Below are 21,733 nucleotides of genomic sequence, written 5' to 3' on the forward strand. Positions count from 1 at the left end.
TGCAACCTAAGAGTCATCTTCAACTTTTTACTCTCGCTCATCTCCTGATAGCCAATCAGGAGCCCAGTCTTATTCCACTACCTCAACATCTCTTGAATCTCTGTCTTTTACTCTTTGCACACCACTACCACCTTAGCTGAGGCCCTTATCAATCATCTCATGGAATATGGCAATAACTTTGGAACTGGTCTCCCCATATCCAATCTCTCCCTCCTCAATTCCATCCTACATACTGGTGCTAAAGTCAGTTTTCAAAAATGCAGGTTTGGGGGCGGAGCCAAGATGGCGGAGTAGAAAGACGCACATACACATAGCTCCGAACCCACAACCCACAGAATGGCTACAGGGGAGCAACTCATGGTGAAGTCTGCACCCAGAGGCCACAGAATATTGGAGTGAGGGAGATTTCTGTTCTGGAGAGACCTGCAAACCTCTCGCGGGGGGGTCCTTCGCGCTGCGGACTGGGCGCCGGGACTGGGAGCAGAGGGCAGCCCTGCAGCAGCCATGGCACCGAGAGGAAAAGATCCGAGTGGGCTTCGGGGACGGGATCTCCAGCGGCTAAGCAGGTCCCTCCACCCACAGAGGGACCTGCAAACCTCTCGCAAAAGGTCCGTTGCGCTGCAGACACGGAGCCCAGTCCAGCCCAGACCTGCTGCGGCCACAGCACCAAGAGAAACAGACCCGAGCAGGCTTCAGGGATGGGATCTCCAGCAGCGGCACAAGCCCCTCCACCCACAGGTGATGGGGGTCGGTGAGAGAGTCTCTTTGGCGGGTCAAGAGGGGAGTGGGGTGCCCCCATGATTCGGGCCCCCCCGGGAGGTAGAAGCTGAGAGGCGGCTGCAGACGGGGGCTCCCCAAGCAGGCAGGAGCCTGGATCCATTGTGGAAGGTCTGTGCATAAACCCCCTGAGGGAACTGAGCCTGAGAGGCGGCCCTGCCCCGACCTGACCACCTGAACTTAATTCTCACACTGAATAGCAGCCCTGCCCCCGCCCAAAGCCCTAAGGCGGGAGGCAGCATTTGAATCTCAGTCCCCAAACGCTGGCTGGGAGGACCAGGAGGCGAGGTGGGTGTGAGGAGAATATTCAAAGGTCAAGTCACTGGCTGGAGAAAATGCCCAGAAAAGGGAAAAGAAATAAGACTATTGAAGGCTACTTTCTTGGAGAACAGACATTTCCTCCCTTCCTTTCTGATGAGGAAGAACAATGCTTACCATCAGGCAAAGACACAGAAATCAAGGATTCTGTGTCCCAGCCCACCCAATGGGCTCAGGCCATGGAAGAGCTCAAAAAGAATTTTGAAAATCAAGTTAGAGAGGTGGAGGAAAAACTGGGAAGAGAAATGAGAGAGATGAAAGAAAAGCATGAAAAGCAGATCAGCTCCCTGCTAAAGGAGAACCAAAAAAATGTTGAAGAAATTAACACCTTGAAAACTAGCCTAACTCAATTGGCAAAAGAGGTTCAAAAAGCTAATGAGGAGAAGAATGCTTTCAAAAGCAGAATTAGCCAAATGGAAAAGGAGATTCAAAAGCTCACTGAAGAAAATAGTTCTTTCAAAACTAGAATGGCACAGATGGACGCTAAGGACTTTATGAGAAACCAAGATATCACAGAACATAGTGAGAAGATTGGAAAAATGGAAGATAATGTGAAATATCTCATTGGAAAAACAACTGATCTGGAAAATAGATTCAGAAGAGACAATGTAAAAATTTTGGGACTACCTGAAAACCATGATCAAAAGAAGAGCCTAGACATCATCTTCCATGAAATTATCAAGGAAAACTGCCCTGAGATTCTAGAACCAGAGGGCAAAATAAATATTCAAGGAATCCACAGAACACCGCATGAAAGAGATCCAAAAAGAGAAACTCTTAGGAACATTGTGGCCAAATTCCAGAATTCCCAGGTCAAGGAGAAAATATTGCAAGCAGCTAGAAAGAAACAATTCAAGTATTGTGGAAATACAATCAAGATAACACAAGATCTAGCAGCCTCTACATTAAGGGATCGAAGGGCATGGAATAGGATATTCCAGAAGTCAAAGGAACTAGGACTAAAACCAAGAATCACCTACCCAGCAAAACTGAGTATAATACTTCAGGAGAAAAAATGGTCTTTCAATGAAATAGAGGACTTTCAAATTTTCCTGATGAAAAGACCAGAGCTGAAAAGAAAATTTGACTTTCAAACACAAGAATGAAGAGAACCATGAAAAGGTGAACAGCAAAGAGAAGTCATAAGGGACTTACTAAAGTTGAACTGTTTACATTCCTGCATGGAAAGACAATATTTGTAACTCTTGAAACATTTCAGTATCTGGGTACTGGGTGGGAGTACACACACACACATGCACACACGCACACGTACATAGAGACAGAGTGCACAGAGTGAATTGAAGAGGATGGGATCATATCTTAAAAAAAAAAATGAAATCAAGCAGTGAGGGAGAAATATTGGGAGGAGAAAGGGAGAAATTGAATGGGGCAAATTATCTCTCATAAAAGAGGCAAGCAAAAGACTCATTAGTGGAGGGATAAAGAGGGGAGGTGAGAAAAAAACATGAAGTCTACTCTCATCACATTCCACTAAAGGAAAGAATAAAATGCACACTCATTTTGATAGGAAAACCTATCTCACAATACAGGAGAGTGGGGGACAAGGGCACAAGCAGGGTGGGGGGGAGGATAGAGGGGAGGGCATGGGGAGGAGAATGCAATCCGAGGTCAACACTCATGGGGAGGGAAAGGATCATAAGAGAATAGAAGTAATGGGGGACAGGATAGGATGGAGGGAAATATAGTTAGTCCTATACAACACAACTATTATGGAAATCATTTGCAAAACTACACAGATTTGGCCTATATTGAATTGCTTGCTTTCCAAAGGGAAGGGGTGGAGAGGGAGGGAGCTAAAGAAGTTGGAACTCAAAGTGTTAGGATCAACTGTAATGTTCTTACCACTAGGAAATAAGAAATACAGGTAAAGGGGTATAGAAAGTTATCTGGCCCTACAGGACAAAAGAGAAGACAGAGACAAGGGCAGGGAGGGAGGATAGAGGAGAGAGCAGATTGGTCACAGGGGCAATTAGAATGCTTGGGTTTGGGGGGGGGGGATAAAAGGGGAGAAAATTTGTAACCCAAAATGTTGTGAAAATAAATGTTAAAAGTTAAATAAAAAAAAAAATACTTCTCTTTCAAAAAAAAAAAATGCAGGTTTGATCATGTTACTCCCCTGCTCAAAAAGGCTCTTCATTGTCTTTAGGGAAAAAATCCAACAAATTCTTCTGTTTGATATTGAAAGTCCTTTTCAATCTGACTTCAGCCTGTCCTTCTAGGCTGAGTATTTTACTCAGAAAGTATATTACTCTTCCCCAATCTTTCCGTGTTACAACCAAATTGGCCTCTGTGTTGTTTGTCATAGAGGATGCCATTTTCTCCCCTTTGTACCATTACACAGGATATTCCTTATGTCCAAAATGCTCTGCCTGAATCTGGAACTCTGGGAACCCTTGGCTTTCTTCAAGGCTCAACTCAAGCTTTTCTTCCTTGAAGAGATCTTTCCTCGCTCTACCACTTATTAACATCCTACCCCTATGAAATCACTTTGTATTTATTTTATGCATAATCTGCAGTTATCTATGAATACATATCCCTGATTGAAATATAAGCTCCTAGAGGGCAGGGGTCCTCTCACTTTTGTTTTTGTAATCCCGGTGCCTAGTCCATACTTTGACATATAGTAGGCATTTAATAAATGCGTGATTTTTTAAAAATTGATTCTTATGACTGTGCCCAAGCTGGTAAAGTTCCCTGGGACAAAAGTTTTCAATTTTAAAATAAAATTAACCATTATCATCATCAATGGGAGATCTTGATTCAGTACAAAAATTATTTTTCAATAATTCAGAACAAAATTAATTCATTATTATTATCAATGAGAGGTCTTGATACAATATAAGGAAAAAATTCTATCAATTAGAGTCATCCAAAAATGAAATCATATTATCAAAACTGCTATTGATTGAAAATGGGAGTTTCAGAAAAGAAAGGTGAACTGGAAAAGTTAAAAAAATTATGTTTGAGAATGGATTTAGAGTTCTAACATAAGAATTAAAGTGTAAGAACAATATAGACTCTTGGTCAATGATATAATGCACCTAATGAAAAAAGGTAAATTGTATTTGCCCAGTCTTGAGAATCTGATCAAAAGAAAATGAAAAGAAAAGGAAAAAACCACGCATACCTATTGATCATGTCAGATATTATCTAGAGTAATAAGGACAACACACAAAGGTTATCATGGAAAAGACCATTAGTTCACAGAAAAAAGTATCCAAGAGGAAATCAGCAATAAAAACAAGGTCTCTGATGTCTAGCCATGAATAAGTGCACAGAGTAGGGATAATAAGCCAGAAGAACTAGAAATCCTAATGTAAAGAGGGAAATTCAGCCTCATCAGTATCCTGGAGACTTGATGGAAGGTCACACTACTGAAATACAGATCTGAAAGGCTAATGTATTAAAAAGACTGGAGCAATATGTTAGTTATTATAGTATAAATATGAGTATTACAATTAAGTAATATTAGCATAATAATTACAGTATTACTTAATATATTACGTATTACGAAGATATGCTAAAAATTATAAAGAACCAATGTTAAAATTTTTTTACATGTAATTGAGAAAAAAATCTTTAAAGAAAAAAGATAAGCTCACATGAGGAAAATCAGGAAACAGAAAGGAATGGGGGGCACGTTGACAAAAATCATGAGTGCTATGCAACATAACTGATGTGAAAATGTGTTTGATAGGAATGTATGTGTAGAGTCCGTATCAGATTGCATGCTGTCTTGGGGAGGGAAGGCAGAGGGAGAGGGAGAAAAATTCAAATTTATGGAAGTGAATGTTGAAAACTAAAAATAAACAATAAACTGAAAAAAAAATCATCTGAGTGAAGATCACTTCACAGAAGTGGAATCCTGGGAGTATACGCCAGACTACCTGGATAAAAAAAGGAAGCTAAGGAGTTGAGGAAGCAGATCGTTGATTTGTAATGGGGGTATGATATGCTAATGATGGGGAATTTTAGTTATCTGAAAATCTACTGGAACTCATTCTCTCACAAGTGAAGAACATTTGATACATTTTGGACTTGCCTTAATAATCATTTCACTCTTCAAAAGGTGGAAGAATAAAGGGAAAGGAAGGTGGCCACTCAGGACCTCATTCTGATCCACAAGAAGGAACTGACAGCCGACTCAGAAATTACAGTAACCTTAAGGGGACAGTGAGTACTCCGTCTTAGAACATGAGTTGAAGAAGAAGAAGTCAGGGAGAGCCCAGCATGCACCCTGGATTTAGATTTAGGCTCAATGGAAGGAAAAGTTTCCTAAATTAGAGCTGATCAAAAGTAGAATGGCTGCCTTTGGACATGGTGGCTCTTCCTTGGCGATGGTCTATGAACAGAGGTAGAATAACCACTGATTGGGAAGAGGGAGAGGGGATAATTTTATTATTCAAATAGAGGTTGAACTAGATGACCACGGAGGTTCAAATCTCTAAGATGTGTGGATTCTGCCACCTCCTAAGGTTCCTCTAGAAATCTTTAACTATCATAACAATAACATTTGTTGTTGGTGGTTAGTTGTGTCTGACTCTTCATGACCCCTTTTGGGGTTTTCTTGGCAAAGGTACTGAAGTGGTTTGCCATTTCCTTCTCCAGCTCATTTTTTACATATGAAGAAACTAAGGCAAAGGATATTAAATAGTAGTCTATTAAAATAGACAAGATAAGAGGTAATGAGTCAATGAGGACCTGGACAACAAAACAATCTGTGTGCTGACAACATATACCCTTAAGAAGGTAAAACATAATTCTGCATTTTTATAGAATTTGATTAAAAATAATATTTCAAACTGTACCATCACCAGAAGTATAGAGCTATAAGAAAATCCACATAATTCTCTTGGCCTCCAGCACCCTCAGGCACCTTCTGTGCCTGGTCAGTTATGGTATCTCCATGTTCTGCAAGGTTGTTCCCATTCTTATCAGTTGTGGCAGTGGGAATGGAAGTGAGGAGACAAATTCAAGAGATATTTTGTCTGGGAGACCAGGAGGAATGCTGAAGTCGTTGACTGAAAGAGGAAAGTCTAGAAGCGAGGTAAGTAAGTAAGGAGAGTTAATCAGTTCAATTTTGGATAGGTTGAGTCTGAGGTGCTCTTTTTTTCCTTTTGAGGCAATTGGGGTTAAATGACTTGCCCAGGGTGAAACATCAAGTAAGTGGCTGAGGTTGGATTTGAACTCAGGTACTTCTGACTCCAGGGCTTTATCCTCTGTGCCACCTAGCTGCCCCAAGTTTGAGGTGCTCTTGAGACCTTTGATGGAGATGTCCACTTAATACGACTACTATTCTGATCAAAAGTTGAGATTGGGACCATTTGCACAGAGGTGATAACTGAGGAATGTGTTTCATAATGTTCTCTATCTCTTGTTTGGTCACAAATTCTTCCCTTTTCCATAGTTCAGACAGGTAAATTATTCCATGCTCTCCTAATGTGCTCATACTATCCTCCTTTATGTCTAAAGCATGTGCCCATTTTGACCTTATCTTGATCTATGTTGGGAGATGTTGGTCTATATTTAGTTTCGGCCATACTTAACTGAGAAATGTGGATGAGATTGTCAGGGGAGAGAATATAGAGTAAAAAGTAGAGTGACAAGCACAGGACTTTGAGCATCTCCCACACTTAGGAGATGGAAGAAGGAAGATGAAGTAGTGACGGGGACCAAGAGAGAGAATAACTGGAAAGCACAGTGTCATGAAAGACAAAGATCACTGATTTAGAGCTAAAAGGGACTTTAGAGGCCATCTAATCTAAATTTATATTTTCCATATAGAGACACTGAAGCTCAGAAGAAAAGTGTGACTTGACTAAGGTCACACAGGAAGACTAGAGGCAGGATTTGAACCACAAAATGAGGGGATTTGCTTAGAGGGTTTCTATGGCCTTGTAGCTCTATATCTTTGAGCCTATGAACCCAGGTACTCTAATTCCAGACCTGTAACACACTGACTGCACCACACTGACTTTCTAATAAGAAAAAGGCATTCAGAGAAGGTGTTTATCCATTTTGTGAAATACTATAGAGAGAACAAGAAAGATAAGGAGCTTAAGATTGGACAATTAACGGGTTATTGGGGACCTTGGAGAGAGCAGTTTCAGAAAGGTGAGGCCAAGTTAGAAGTCAAATTGTAGGAAGCTTAGGAGTGAGTTAGTGAGAAACTAGAGAATAACCAAGGGACAAAAGGTGAGGATGAAAGTGGAATGGTCTTCATTACCCCAGGGATGAGTGAGTAGGGAAGACAGAAGGAAAGGAGATTATGATCAGAGAAAGGAATTTCATTGTTCTTTAAAGTACCTAACTTTCTTTCTCCTTTCTCTTCTGCAGCAGACAACTTCAACTCCTGATTTACTGAGAAGATTGAGCATCTCAGATACAAACTCCATCACTCCTGTTCTTTACCCTCCCAGTTTCAGAGGATGGGATGGCCCTCTAGATGGCCATTGTTCTAATAACGCATTCATCATGTCACAAGATGCCTAACTATAGATATTTTAGAAGAATTGGAGAATGAGGTCACAGCTAGGCATAAAAATAATGAAGATCCTCTAAAGATACCAAACACAAAAAACTCGGGAAACTCTCCATTCAGCTCAGGTCCCTTTTATTTAGACCCCGGTTATTTATGTCAGTATTGAATCCCAGCTGCCCAACCTGAGTAACTATTTTCACTTAACCCCTCAAAGTCTTTTTGATCTTGGCAATGACCCAATTTGGCTTCAGATGCCACTTTCCACCTCTGGCCCCTCATCTAAGCTCTCTATATTGACATTCTGGTAATGAACTCTGACTCTGAGTCTTGCTCCTTTCCTTGCACAGGAATCTTCTGGTCAGAGTTTCTTCTCTCTCCCTAACTAGGGAAGTTCCAACCTGCATTATGCAACATTTCAAGCCTTAGTTCATGGCAAGCTTCATACTGACCTTCCCCAGAGAAAGTGCTGAAACTCTAACCCCCCTTTTTTGCCAAGGCTAATTGCCTCCAACTATGCTGTTGACTCCATTTTCTCCATTCTCCTCTGTAACTTTGCTCAATTAATTGTCTTTTTTTTCCTGTCATCATCAATCTCTCCATCTCTAATTGCTCTTTTCCTTCTGATTGCAGGCATCCCTCAGACTTTCCCTAAATCCTGTCCCTTGACCTTTCTACTTATCTCCTGCCAATCTCATATCCTTTCTCAGCCCTTTCCTTCAGTGCTAAGTTTCTAGAAAGAAAAATCTTTCAGTTCCTCTACTTCTTCACTATCCATTCCCCCCAAATATCTGGAAATCTGATGTTCATACTCACCATTCCATTGGAACTACTTTTCTTTTTCTTTTTAATTTATGGAATGAAACAAGCATTTCCATAACATAGTATAATTTTAAAAAGATGTTTACACATAAAGCTGCAAATCTATTATGTACAACTGGTTACTCCTTTTTTAAATATATAATAAAGTTACTATGTAAATTTCTTTTTTCCCTTCCCTCCCCATGGCTATCATTAGACATAAATAGGTATACATATGTAAAATTATTCTGTACATACTTCTCTTGATCAGTTCTTTCTCTGTCCACACTGGCCTCTTGATTGTTAAAATCTGATCACATTTCCCCCCAACTGGCCTCCTCTTTGACCCTTCTATAATATTTTTCCCCATTGACCATATCCTTCTCCCAGATTCTTTATTTTCCCTTATCTTGTATGATGCTATACTCTTGTAGTAACCTTCTACCCCTCTGACCACTACCTCTCCTTTACTGACTTCTTACCTTCTTCCCAGCGGCAGCTAGGTGGTGCAGTGGAAAGAGTACCAGTTCAGGAGTCAGGAGGACCTGAGTTCAAATCTCACCTCAGACACTTGACACTCACTAGCTGTGTGACCTTGGGCAAGTCACTTAACCCCAATTGCCTCATCCTGGGTCATCTCCAGTCATCCTGATGAATATCTGGTCACTGGATTCAGATGGCTCTGGAGGAGAGGTGAGACTGATGACATGCACAGCCCTCCCTCACTCAAAATAAAGTCAAGTGCAAGTCATGTCATCATTTCTCTGATGGCTGGCAAGGTCTTCTTCAGCAATGAAGGACAAACACACGCCTTCCCATTCCTGACCTTCTCTATATATACTGTCTGTCAAGAAGCTATCTTTGACACTCTCTCCTTTGATCATCTTATCCACTATGATGGTTTTAATGGGAGATGATTCTCACTCTCTTTCAATTTCTCCCCAAAGCCCTATATTTACAACTATGCCTGCTTAAATGTCCTATTGGCACCTCAAATTCAATGTGTCTAAACTGAACTGATCTTCTCCCACTCAAACACACTCTTCTTCTTAATGGCACCATCCTCCTCCCTGTTACCCAAACTCCTTGGAATCACCTTAGATCCTTCCCTCATCTTATCTAACACATGCTTTCATTTTCCCAGTCCTGTAAATTCTGCCTCTGAAATCTCTCTCGTATCTATCCCCTTCACTGCCTTCTCACTGCTACTGCCCTAGTTTACTTTTATCACCCTTTACTTGGATCACTGTAAGGTGAAAAATTAAGAGGTCAGAGATAGAAAGCATTATTCAAGTCAGAAGCAGGGGTCATTAAAAAGGTCAAAACTGAGTTCAAGGAGCAAGTAAAGAAACATGTTCCTGGGAGGTAGGTTTCGTATCAGTATAAATGCAAGTTTGGAGTCTGTGGAGGGAATTCTTGCCCAAGGATGGCTTAAACTCTAAAATTCCTTCCAGCCCTGGGATTCTGGGATTCTGTATTTTTCTCTTGGAACTGAAGTCTGAGGGAGAGATAGCAATGCAGAGTTCACAGCAGCACCTAGATGCATTCTATTCCCAACTGTAGGTGGGTAGTAGTTAGTCACCTGCCAGAGTTCAATGAGTGTTGAGATAGAGTCAGGCAACACTCTCTGGAGTGGGCACATGATCTAAAAAGGAATTCCTATAGTGGATGAGTGGGTTCTCCATCCAGAGGAGAGCACCAGAGTCTAGCCATGCCTGCCTGACCTGTGAGACTCTTGTCCATTTCCTGTCCTAAGTCTGTTACAATGGGTCCCTGCAATGTGCCTTCCTCCAGATCTCTTGACAATGAGTGGATAGCAATATTCAAGAACAGGCAGGCTGTAAATCCTTTACTCTCACTCTATCAGCCCACATTTTTGCCTTGTTGTATTTCTCCTTTCTTTACACAACCATTTCTCTTGAACAATTCTTCCTTGGTAAATATGTTTCAGCCCAGTCACCCTCACCATTGCCCATTGGAGGACTACAACTTTAATTCTTTGGAGATTGTAGTGTTCGCTGAAAGGAGGCCATTTAGAAGCTGTTAAGGACTAATAATGGTTTAATGGATCATATCTCCAGTAGCATTTGCATTTTAACAGTGGTTAATCCAGTCACCCAATGGAATGAAGTACCAATGGGGGAATTTCAGGCATCATAATAGGCAGATAGGGGAGATGTTCAGGGACCTTCCAAATTCCCTCACATGACACCAAAAAGGCAGATGTCTGTACATACAACTCCCTTAGAAGAAGACCTGCCTCCTGCAGCAGCCAGGAACCATTCCAAAAGTAGAAGGGTTTGTAAAGCAATTTGTATATCTCCTCCACTAGAATGTCATCTTCTGAAATGCCAAGCTAATTAACAGCCCTTTTGATCTTTTAAATGGATTTATTGTTGTCTAAGAATTTTAATGACCATACATTTTCTTTAAAAAAAGAAAAAAAACCCTAAAACAAAAACACCCCGCAACCCAAACCCTCTAATTGCAAAGTAGGAGATGTGGGTTATTTGAGATTTCAAAGTTGTTTAATTACCAAACTTGTCTTCTTCAGCAAAATTAAATTTGAAAAAACAAAACAAAACAAAGAAGAATGTCTTTAGAAGGCATGCTATTTTGCCAGCCTGGGAAATTTTCCATTCACAGGAGGCATGTGTATTATGTCCTTGGACAAAATGGTTAGGCTGGGAAGCATTAGTCTGCAAGCAGCTTGAAGCATCTGTGAGCTGTGTGGAGTTAGTGGAGGGCACAGAAAAGAAGCCAGAACTTGGGAAAACTAGGTTTGATATGAATTTGAATGTGACATTGAGCAAGTCTCCTCTTTATGTTTGGCCTAAGGCTCCCTGTCTCTAACATCTGGGAATAAGATTGGATGCTCTTTAAGGGTCCTCCAACTCTGATATTCTAGGAACCATAAAATTAGAATTCCTGAAGTTTTAATCAGCCAGGTTAGCTTGTTGAGGGCACATTTCTTATATAACTCTGATCTGCATGAGGAAAGGAAAAGTATCCTCAAGATTAGAATGCTCTATTAATGAATGGGCTGCTTTGGATGGTGGTGAATCCCCCATCTCTGGAGGTATTCAAGTACATAGTAGGTGTTGCAGAGGAAATTCCCCTGTCAGACAGGAAGATGGATCAGATGACCTTTGAGGACCTTTCCAGGTACTTGAGTACAGAGTGCTTACTGCAAAACCAATGAAGAGGGAGGCAGGAAAGCAGACCCTACCCTCTGCTTTCTTCTCTCTCCAAAAATGCACATACCATCCACGTAGTCCATGCTTTGTGTGGGCTGGAGATGAATATCTAAATGTGTCCTCAGCCCTTGGAGAACTCCAGGCTCACTGTATCTGGAAATGAAAAGGAACTGCAGGGGAAGGGAGGTGAAAGATGCCCTTGGATGACATTTTCAACCTCAAAATCCCCCTTTTAGCACAAACTGACCTTCAAATCTTACTGACCAGAATCTACAGATAAAAGGGTATGGGCTCAGACATCAAGCACCAGGATTCTCTCCGGCTCAGGAAATTGACCAAGCCAGGAAGGAAAGATGCAGCTCCATTTAAAAACAAACAACTCCAGAGTAAAAAAAGCCAAACCAGCAAATTAGCTACTGATCTGAAGGCGTTTCAGAAACCCAGAGGCTGCTGACGGTGCTGACTTTGCTGCCTTAACAAAGCAGAGAGGGCAGTGGTGACAGGGATAGAAACAGGCAGCTTAGAGAGGAGATCTAGCCCATGAGCACTGCTGTAAATGAGAAGGGAGAATGACAGGGGAATGATGGATGAGCATCCCCTTTAGGCCCAGAGGCCAACATTTACTGGGAGTAGTGATGACAATTCAGTACCCCAGGTCACCCACATTTGAATCCTCAGTCACCTCTGATCCTCCCCATTCAATGTCTCTCCCCAAACCCCATGACATCTGATGAATTTCAAATTCTTATTGATTTTACCCCTTCTACATCTCTGGTATCCACCCCTCCCCTTCTCCCTATTCTTACTGCTACCGCCCTATTTCTGGTCCTCATTATTTCTTCTCTGGACTATTATAATAGCCTCCTAACTAACTTCCCCCACCAGTCATTTTCTCTTTTCTTTTTTTAAAAATATATGTTGTTATTAATATCTTCTATTTTCTACATCATCATAGTTATCCACAATGTCCCATCTCCCTCCCCAAATGTCAACCCATTAAACAAAATAAATAAATAAATAAATAAAGAGGATAAAAATTCAGCACAACTGACTGATATGTTGAAAAAGTCTAAAATCATGTGCAAAGCATAGAACCTGTGAACCTCCTACCTCCACAAAGGGGTGAGCTGAGTGTGTGCTTTCATATCTCCTCATTTGAGTTGTCTTTGATTTTGTTACGTTGGGTTTTTTTTAAGTGTGGATTGTTATTTTCCTTTCCATTGCATCAATTGTTTTCTTGGCTCTGTTTACTTCAGTCTGCATCAGTTCATGTAGATCTTTCCTTGCTTTCCCATATTCACCACATGCACAATTTCTTACAACATCATAATATTCCATTACGTTCATGTACCACAATTTGTTTAATCAATTGAGCATCTACTTTGTTTCTAATTCTTTGCTATTATAAAAAGTATTGCTACAAATATTTTGGTGTATGTGGGAATTTTCCTCTAATTCATGTATTTCTTAGGACATAGGCTCAGTAATGGAGTCTCCAGTTCAAAGATTAGGGATATTTTAGTCACTTCATTTGCATAATTCCCTATTGCTTTCCAAAATGGTTATACCATTTCACAGCTCCACCAGTAATGTATTAGTGTGCCTGATTCTCTGCTATTCTCCACGCAGCTATCTAAGAAATGTAGCATTTCTATAAATAAGGCTTTAAGGTTTGCAAAGAACTTTACATATAAAATCTCATTTGGTTCTCACAACAGCCCAAGAAGTAAGAGCTATTTTACAGATGAAGAAACTGATGTCTGGAGAAATTAAGTGACTTATTTGCTCAAGGTCACACAGCTTTCTGGAATTCAAACTTGAGTCCTCTGACTCTAAATCCTATCTCCTTTTCATTGCATCACTTCTCTGTTCAGAAACCTTTAGGGGCTCCTCATACCCAAAGAATAAAATATAAACCCTTTATTTCTCACTTAAGATCCTCTGTAATCTGCCCTAAATCTACCTTTCCAGCTTTATTTTCTATGACTTCTTCCACAAGCTCTATCACAAGCTTCTCTTTTTCTTCTGTCTGTATGCATTTACTCAGGCAGTTCCCTGAGCCTAGAATGCATTTTCTTCATGTTTTCTCATCCCAGAAGCCCTCCTCGCCCACCGTCCACCCCTGGGAAACTCCCTTCTCCAATTTCTCATAGCACTTTACCTGGGACTCTCTCCTATACTGATCACCCCCTCCCTTGGAACAAGTACTGAGTGTATTCATCTATGCCCCTTCTCCCCCACAACCCAATTAAATTGTAAGTTTCTTGTGAGCTGAGTCTGTACTGCAGCTGTGGTTATCTTTGTCTCCCCAGGGCTAAGCATAGGGTCTGGCACGTGGTAAGTACTTAATAAATGTTTGGGTAATGGAATTAGTGACCAAATGGAGCCTAGATGCAGGCTCTCCAAGCTGCAGATGGAGCCTGCCTGTTCTCCGCTCACTGAGGCGGGTCTAACATTGTAATCGAGGCAGAAATTTCTGTGCTGAGCTGTTATGGCCCCATCTGGGCACATTCTGATGGAATTGTCCCCAAAGAGAAAGGATGGGGGAGTGTGTGTGTGTGTGTGTGTGTGTGTGTGATCATCAAAGTGAGAGGTTTCTTCAGTGGAAAAGGAAGAAAAAACAGATCCTTTCTCAGTCCCCCCATGACAGAAAAAGGAATACATTTTTTTAACTGGGGCTTTTCCCCACATGCTTTCTTTCTAACTTCCATTTTGTTTTCCAATAACAAACATTTATTTTTCTCTCTCCCCTAACTCAACCATTAGGAAAAATAAAATCCCAAACAAACCCAATCCCTTGAGATATATCCCCATGCATTTTAGTAGGAGTGGACTTTAGACACAGAGGTAGACTAATTATAGTGACAGTTTTATTGACCGCCCTTCTGAAATGTTCCCTTAATCACTTCTTCCCTTGGCTTTCTCCATGCCCACCCCAAACACATATGGTGGACTAGTGGTTAGCCTATGTCTAAGGATAGGGAAAACAGACTTAGAGGAAGGAGGACCCATAGGAAAAACAATTATCTGCTTAACCAAGCCATTCCTGAAGGACCCAAGTCTGAATCAGCCCTCAGAACTTGACCCTACTGAGTCATTTTCAAAATAGATTCCTCATGTGAGCCCAATTCCATTTTACAATTAGGAAAACTGAGGCAAAGAGGAAACAGGTGGCTTTCTGAAGAACTCTCAAGGCAATGACTCAGAATAGACTAGATTCTAGCTCTCCTGACTCTAACCATGTCTCAAATATCATGGGATCAGTGACCAGTCTTTTGGTGTGTGGGCCCAGTTTCATTCTACGAGCAATTTTAGGATCTGTGCTAACACATATTCCAAGCCCAGCCCCCTCTTTCTTCTTAATTCCTCTTACCACTCCTCTCTCTGCTGCCTTCAGCAAAGCTTTTCTTCTCTTAACTTCCCTATCCCAACACTCCCTTCTCCTGAACAGACTAAGAATCTCTTAGTTAGTTAGACTGTTCTCAGCACAAATATCACAATCTGTCAGATATCTATATTGCCTGTACCTAGCCTCAGTGAGATACCTGCTGTGTCAACGGACATTGTTAAATGTTAGATTTTCTGAATCCACCTCAGCATCAACACCAACCCTCTCTCCCAAACCCAGATCATGCTCCAGCCTTGACCTCAATCTATCCTCCAGCTCAACTGAATCCAACCCCACTCCCACCCTAGCCACCCTCTATTTAATCCAACAGATACATTTCCCACCTAGTGGTACTTAACCTCTAACTGCAACCACTCAAGCCCTCTAGGAAACAAAGTAGCCTCAGGAATAGAAATGGAGAGAGGTAGATTATCTCATTGTGATAAATATTGAGTTTAAAATTAGGAGACATACTAGGTCTAAGACTAAGAGAAAGTCATTTAACCTTTAAGTGCTCAAGGAGATTTTTTAAGGTGATAAAGTTATTGACATGTTAATCTGCTTTGGTGGAATTAGTTTCCACACTAGGAGTTCCCAATGATATCACAGTTGTGGGCTTAAAAGAAAATTTTCCTCCACTCTTGCTATAATCAAGCCTTGACCATCAAACATTGATCTCTCCCTATCACCCTCCTCCCACTTTGCATTTTCTCCTTTCACCATCACCTCAGTCTGGACAATGACCTTTTTCCAACTCTGACATTCGTCTCAGTTCTCTTGCCTCTCAACCCAATCCTAGCCCTACTACCAGTATCTTTACACCCTGTCTATTCTGCCTAATAGGTTAACCCTTGCTTAATGCTTTCTGGGTTCACCCAAGAGCTTCTGGGGTGCTGGCCTCCAGCTTTTAGAATCCCAACGTTAAGTATTTAAGACTCTTCTTCTGCCTTACAGTCAGACCAATTAGTCATTGTCTCTTATTGGTCTAATAAAACTCATTTTCTGAAATGATAATGTCTCCACGGGGCTGCCCATCTCACCAAATCACAAATGTGATAAAGTTCCTGATATGGAGGGAGCATTGTATTTTCTTCCCACATTTCTCCCCCTGCCACTTCTCTTCTCTGGTTAATTTCAATTTCAGAGTATATTGCTCCAGAGATAATTGTGCGCTGTCCAACTTTGGGTATGAGAAACTAGAATTCTCTTCCTCTAATAGTTATTTGAAAACAAATTTCTGGTTGTAATTGGTTCCCAAGATATACTTTGTTAATGTAAATTCCTAGGTCTCAATGAGGCCAACTTAATAGAAGTCAAATGGAAGTGTGTTTCCATCTCCCATTAGACCTCCTTAATCTCTGAATCCTCAGGAACATTGGCCATATGTCGCATCCAATCAACCACCTTAGGGAGGGTTCATCTTTTCCTGACAAATAGAGCACAGAATATTTTTGTACCTATCCCCACTTTTTCCACCAAAATTCAGACCTTTATTACCTCTTCTCAGGATGATTGTAACAACCTTCTAATGGTCTCCTTGCCTGCAGTCTCTCTCCCCTCTTCACTTCATCCTTTTCATAGCTGCCAAGGCACTTTATTAGGGACACTGATTAACCAAAGAACCTCTAGAAAAGAACAACAATGATGAGGTAACTGGAGATTTTATCATGTGATTGGGGCATCTCAGTTAGAAAAATGGGAGGGGGGATTGTCTCAACACACTAACAAATTTATGGGAGTAAGGAGAGATTTATGCACACACACAAGAAAACAAAAACAAACTAGCATGTCAGAATATAGTAAGTACAAAAGAAAAGTCCAGGCAAATTGCTAGGGGAAATTTAAGGACAGAGACGTGTTTCTGTGAGGGGGTGTAAGAGCAGAGTGCGGGACGTTAATGCCAGCACCAGCAGAGGGCAGTGCTCACACTGTTTGTGGGTAGTCACACCAGCACTAAAAAAAGGGCATAGAATCGCCTAAGAGCAATTAGGTCAGCATAGGGTGGTACGGTTCCTAGGTGGCACCATTTGCTCCCACAGAGCAGAACCAGTGCCCAGTACCAGGAGAAGGTCTGTAGGCAATGCCACGCTATCTACCCCAGCAGAATGTAGTCAACCAACTATACAGGAAAATCAATACCGCTGCTAGGCACTGAGAAGAGTTTATTGATGTGTTTATTCTAGCAGGAGGCCAGATGTCTACATCAGCCAAAGATGATGAACAGACTACGTGGAAGGTCTACACCAGGGGCAGGGGAGAGGAGCGTAGGATATAGGAGCACATACACTGGCAGAGAGGAATGAAACAGATGATAAATTTGTATGAAACTTTCTTCCCCCAGGAATGACACAGGTGGGCTATATAGAAGTATCTACACCAGAAGCCAAAGGGCATGACCACTCATTGGACAATGGACTGTGTGCAACTAACACTGTGCTAAATAAAAGAACTAGGTTCTAATGGATAAGGCCATTGATTAGGTCATTTGGCTTTGGAAAATGAAACACAAGTTGAACTCAGTAGCTCTAGTGTCCAAGTCTAAGGATCAGTTGTGTGTGTAAAACTATGTTTGATTTGAACTTTGTATTACATCCAGCAGCAAGCACGCTATTCTGCACACAGTAGGTGCTCATTCATTGTTTGTCAATTGAACTAATGAGGCTAGAATCAGGTATAGGGGATAGTCATATTCTCCCCAAGGAACCTTGTATTCCCCTGCTCTGGACTGGCTGACTTCCTCCAGCTCTGTCTGGTACAGATGGTATCTCTCATTGGCATTGCTGTCACATCTCCAGCCGGCTAAAGTGTAATTTGGGCTCATGCATGAGAATTTTGGTTGAGAAAATGAACAGGATCTGTTTTTAGCCATTCATTCTGGAACAGAGATATTGTAAAATGGCACAAGCTATAGCTTGGGGCTGTTTGTGGGCAAAGTGATAAGAGGCCTTCTGGTTCCCCACTCAAGATAACCTATATCTCTTAGACCCCTGCTTACAATAATCTGTGTCTCCTGAATCCCTGCCTATGACTTTCTTTGTCTCCTGGAACCTTGCCTGTGACACCTTGTGTCTCCTGGATTTCCCATCTATGGCATCCTGTGTCCTTTGGACACCTGCCTGTGACAATTTGTATCTCTTCCATCGCCATCTATGATTGCCCAGTGTCTCCTGGACTCTGGCACCTGATACTTAATGACACTTGGATCCTTTCCCATGATACTTGGTTTCTTCTAATCTTCCATGATGCCCTGTGTCTTTTAAAGTGCTCTTCTTAAGAGATAATCAGTGTTTATCAGTGGAAATATGAAAGAAGTAGGTAATCAGATTCAAATAAATAACACATGATAAAGTAGTGGATTGTACAGGTATGCACCAGGAGAAACCCTCTCTCCTTTTTACTTAAAGTTTAAATTTTGGTTCATATACTAGATAGTATGTCACCAAAAAGGAAGTAGAAAGTCATGAATCAGCTATTTATTTTCTTTCTGTACAAAAGTAATACTTAAAACCGCAGGACACACAAGCACTGATTTAAAAGAAAACATAATTAGCAGCAATAGTAACGTTACTATTATATTCTTCTAGGAGGTTGGGACTTAAATAGCAGAACATAGAACAGTTTGTGGTACTGCTAAATTGGCATTTCATAGTTCACTTCGGCTCTGCACCGTGCAAACTCCCTCCAGGTCCATGTCTTTTGGCAAGAAAGAACAAGTGTTGAACTCCTCCATATTGACTGTATCCTTTCTGATGCAGAAAGTCTCCTGCTTTGAGAAAACTCTAAGGGAGCAAAAATTGCTCAACCTCGCCTCAACCTCTACCTTCAAGACTGGGACACATTTATTTCAGGATGGCCATTTGGTTAATTATTTTCAGGGAAGAAAATATGTACATACATACATACACACACACACAAGCAACCAGGGACCTTAAGACAGACTCAGCTATCCTGGCTGAGTCCTTTCTTTAGCTTTTAGGCTATTGAGGTATGGGAAATGGTACAGTTCCCTGCTCCTCCTTACCTCCAGGATTTTAGAAGAAGTCTTATGAAAGACTTGCCTGTGGGAGAGTCAAAGGAAGAAAGAGAGCAAGAGGCTGTCTCTTTTTTTTAAAGAGATGCAGCCCCTTCTCCTGCCCCTGCTGTCACAGTACAAAGGTATTCATAAAGGGATTGCTATATAACCCCAAAGTACTCAAATCTGTCAGCACTGTGCCAGCACATGAGGTTAGTAAGAAGCAGGCAGGGCAGCTCTGAGCATGCTCCATGGAATACCATCCCCAGTCCACCAACAGGTATGAAATTTTCAGGACAAAGTCAGTTCTTTGACAAGGTTAGAACTCACCTTGTTCTGTGTCCTAGTTTCCCCTTGACAGTATGAAGGGTAAGATGAAGTTCTTAGCTAGTACTAATACCAGACCTATTACCCTTGAACCTGGCCTTTAGACAGGATTGGAAGGGGATCTGGAAAGAAGGAGAGGTCAAACCAAGGGAACAAATGAGTTCCATAAAGGCATAGACTCAGTTCCCAGGAGAGAATCCTTTGCAACCAATCACCCGAGCCCTCCAGGAACAAAATAGCCCCAGGAAGAGCACTAGATGGACCTAGCCGAGAGTTCATAATGGAGCAACCAGGAATCCCATGGTCAAACTGGGAGCTGTGTGAATAGCACCTACCTTTCAGGGTTATTGTGAGGACCAAATGATATAATTGTAAAGTGCTGTAGCACAGTGCCTGGCACATGGGAACCATGATATAAATGCTAGCTGTTATGATGACCTTGTAGCTGAAGAGTAGGGGAATACATGTGCCAAGATGGGGACTTTGCTCAAGTCTCTTTGAATCTGCCCCATCTTCAAATGTCTCCTGACACACTGCCCACAGTTCTCTTTTTCATTTAACATTTTCTGCTTGGGATGTGGCTTTTTGTGTTTATGTTTCCCCCTCCCCCACGATGTTAGTGATAGTTTATTCTAATGAGGCAAAAAAAAGAGGAAAGCGTCTACAGAGACTTCACCAACCAGCTTAGGTTTTATAAAGACATGGGCAGGAGCTGTAAGCACAGATGAACCCAGAGGAGGGACAGGGGCTTGTGGGAAAGCTGCTGGGAACACTGAAGCTCCTGCTGGGGATGACCAAACAGCCTTTAAAGTTATGTGGGGTGAAGGGAGGGAGGGAGAAAGGACAGACAGAAGGAAAGCAAGGAGGGAAGAAAGGAAGAGGGAGAGAGGGAGAAGGGAAGGAAAGAAGAAAGGAAGGAAGGAAGAAGTGAGGGAGGGAAAGAAGGAATGAAGGAAAAGAGGGAGGAAGGAAATAAATATTTATTAAACGCTAGTTATGTGGCAGGCACTGCACTACACACTTCACAAATGTCTCACTTGATCCCCCCAGCCCTTTGAGGTAGGTGCTATTACTTCATTCTGCAGTTGAGGAAACTGAAGCAGAGAGAGGACTTGCCCAAGGTGGCGCAGCTAAATTTTTTAACACCTGAAGAGAGCTAGGATTATAGGCTGGATGAAATCGGAGGAAATCTAAAAGGAATACACCTAAAGTCCCTCATTTGGGTCAGGGGGAAAAATCAACTGTGCACATAGAAGATGGGGAAACTATGACTAGTTCACAGTTTTATGTGAAAGAGGCTTTGGTGTTTAAATAGACTACCAGACCATTGGTCAGCAGTAGAAGAGGCCAGCCTGAAAAAGCTATTGAGACTCTAGGCTGAGCTAATGTCCAGAATCAGGGAGATACTGATCTGGCGCCCTCTGCCCTGGTCAGTTCACATCTGGAGCATTGTTTACAGTTCTCAAGGCTACCTTTTAGGAAGGGCATTGATAAGTCGGAGTGCATCCGAGATGCTCCTTGAGGGCAAATATTATTTTCAGTTTTGTCTTTGTATTCCCAGTGCCTAATACAGGGGTCTGGCACATAGTAGGTGCTTAATAAATGCTTTCTGATTGAATGATTTGTCTTATGGTCTCCCAGAAACTCCTTGCCTGATATCCTTTGTAACACTAGCTAGATTGTGTGGGGGTCGGAGGTGAGCTTATGAATGGAACTCTGGGAAATTCTCACAGGGAGCTCCAGCTCCTTCATCACCTCTGAAGCCCCCAGCCACCTTCTTTCCAAAAAGAAGTGGTATTTTTGGGAGAGAAAAAACAGGCAAACTACTGTATAAGGACTTTGAGAAGATCCCTGAAAGGAAAATTTCCCTTTCTGTGTCCAAGCTGGAGGCAGGAGACGTCACTGCTCTGTGTGCTGGGTGCCCTCTGACTTAGCCAGCTGGGCCCATTGTGTACCATGGCAGCTGCTACTTCACTCATCCTCTCATTTTCCTCCATCAGCAAGAACACACCCATTTTCAGGACAGCTGGTGGCAGAGCAGGACAGTATCTGCAGCAAATCCAGAGCACACACAATTTCCCCTGGGTCAGGTTCACATTGAAGAAAACCAGTGGCCCATTGTTTTGCCTTTGAAAACTTCCCTAAGGAACTCAGGGCATAACTTTGTCCCATGCATGCACAAACATGAAGATATACATGCGTGCACAAACATGTACATACATGAACAAAGACACATAGAGATGTACCCAGACATAGAGATGCAGGCACAAATATATAGGCAAGTACCTGTACCCATAAGCAGCACATAGACAAATACACACATCTTGTGTTGTGTTATGGCTGAGCTCATGCTCACACACACAGACGATTCATACACTGACATTCCCACAGAGCTGGTATAATGGAAACCAGGG

The sequence above is a fragment of the Notamacropus eugenii genome, chromosome 6 (assembly GCF_028372415.1).
Source record: "Notamacropus eugenii isolate mMacEug1 chromosome 6, mMacEug1.pri_v2, whole genome shotgun sequence".
NCBI lineage: Eukaryota > Metazoa > Chordata > Mammalia > Diprotodontia > Macropodidae > Notamacropus > Notamacropus eugenii.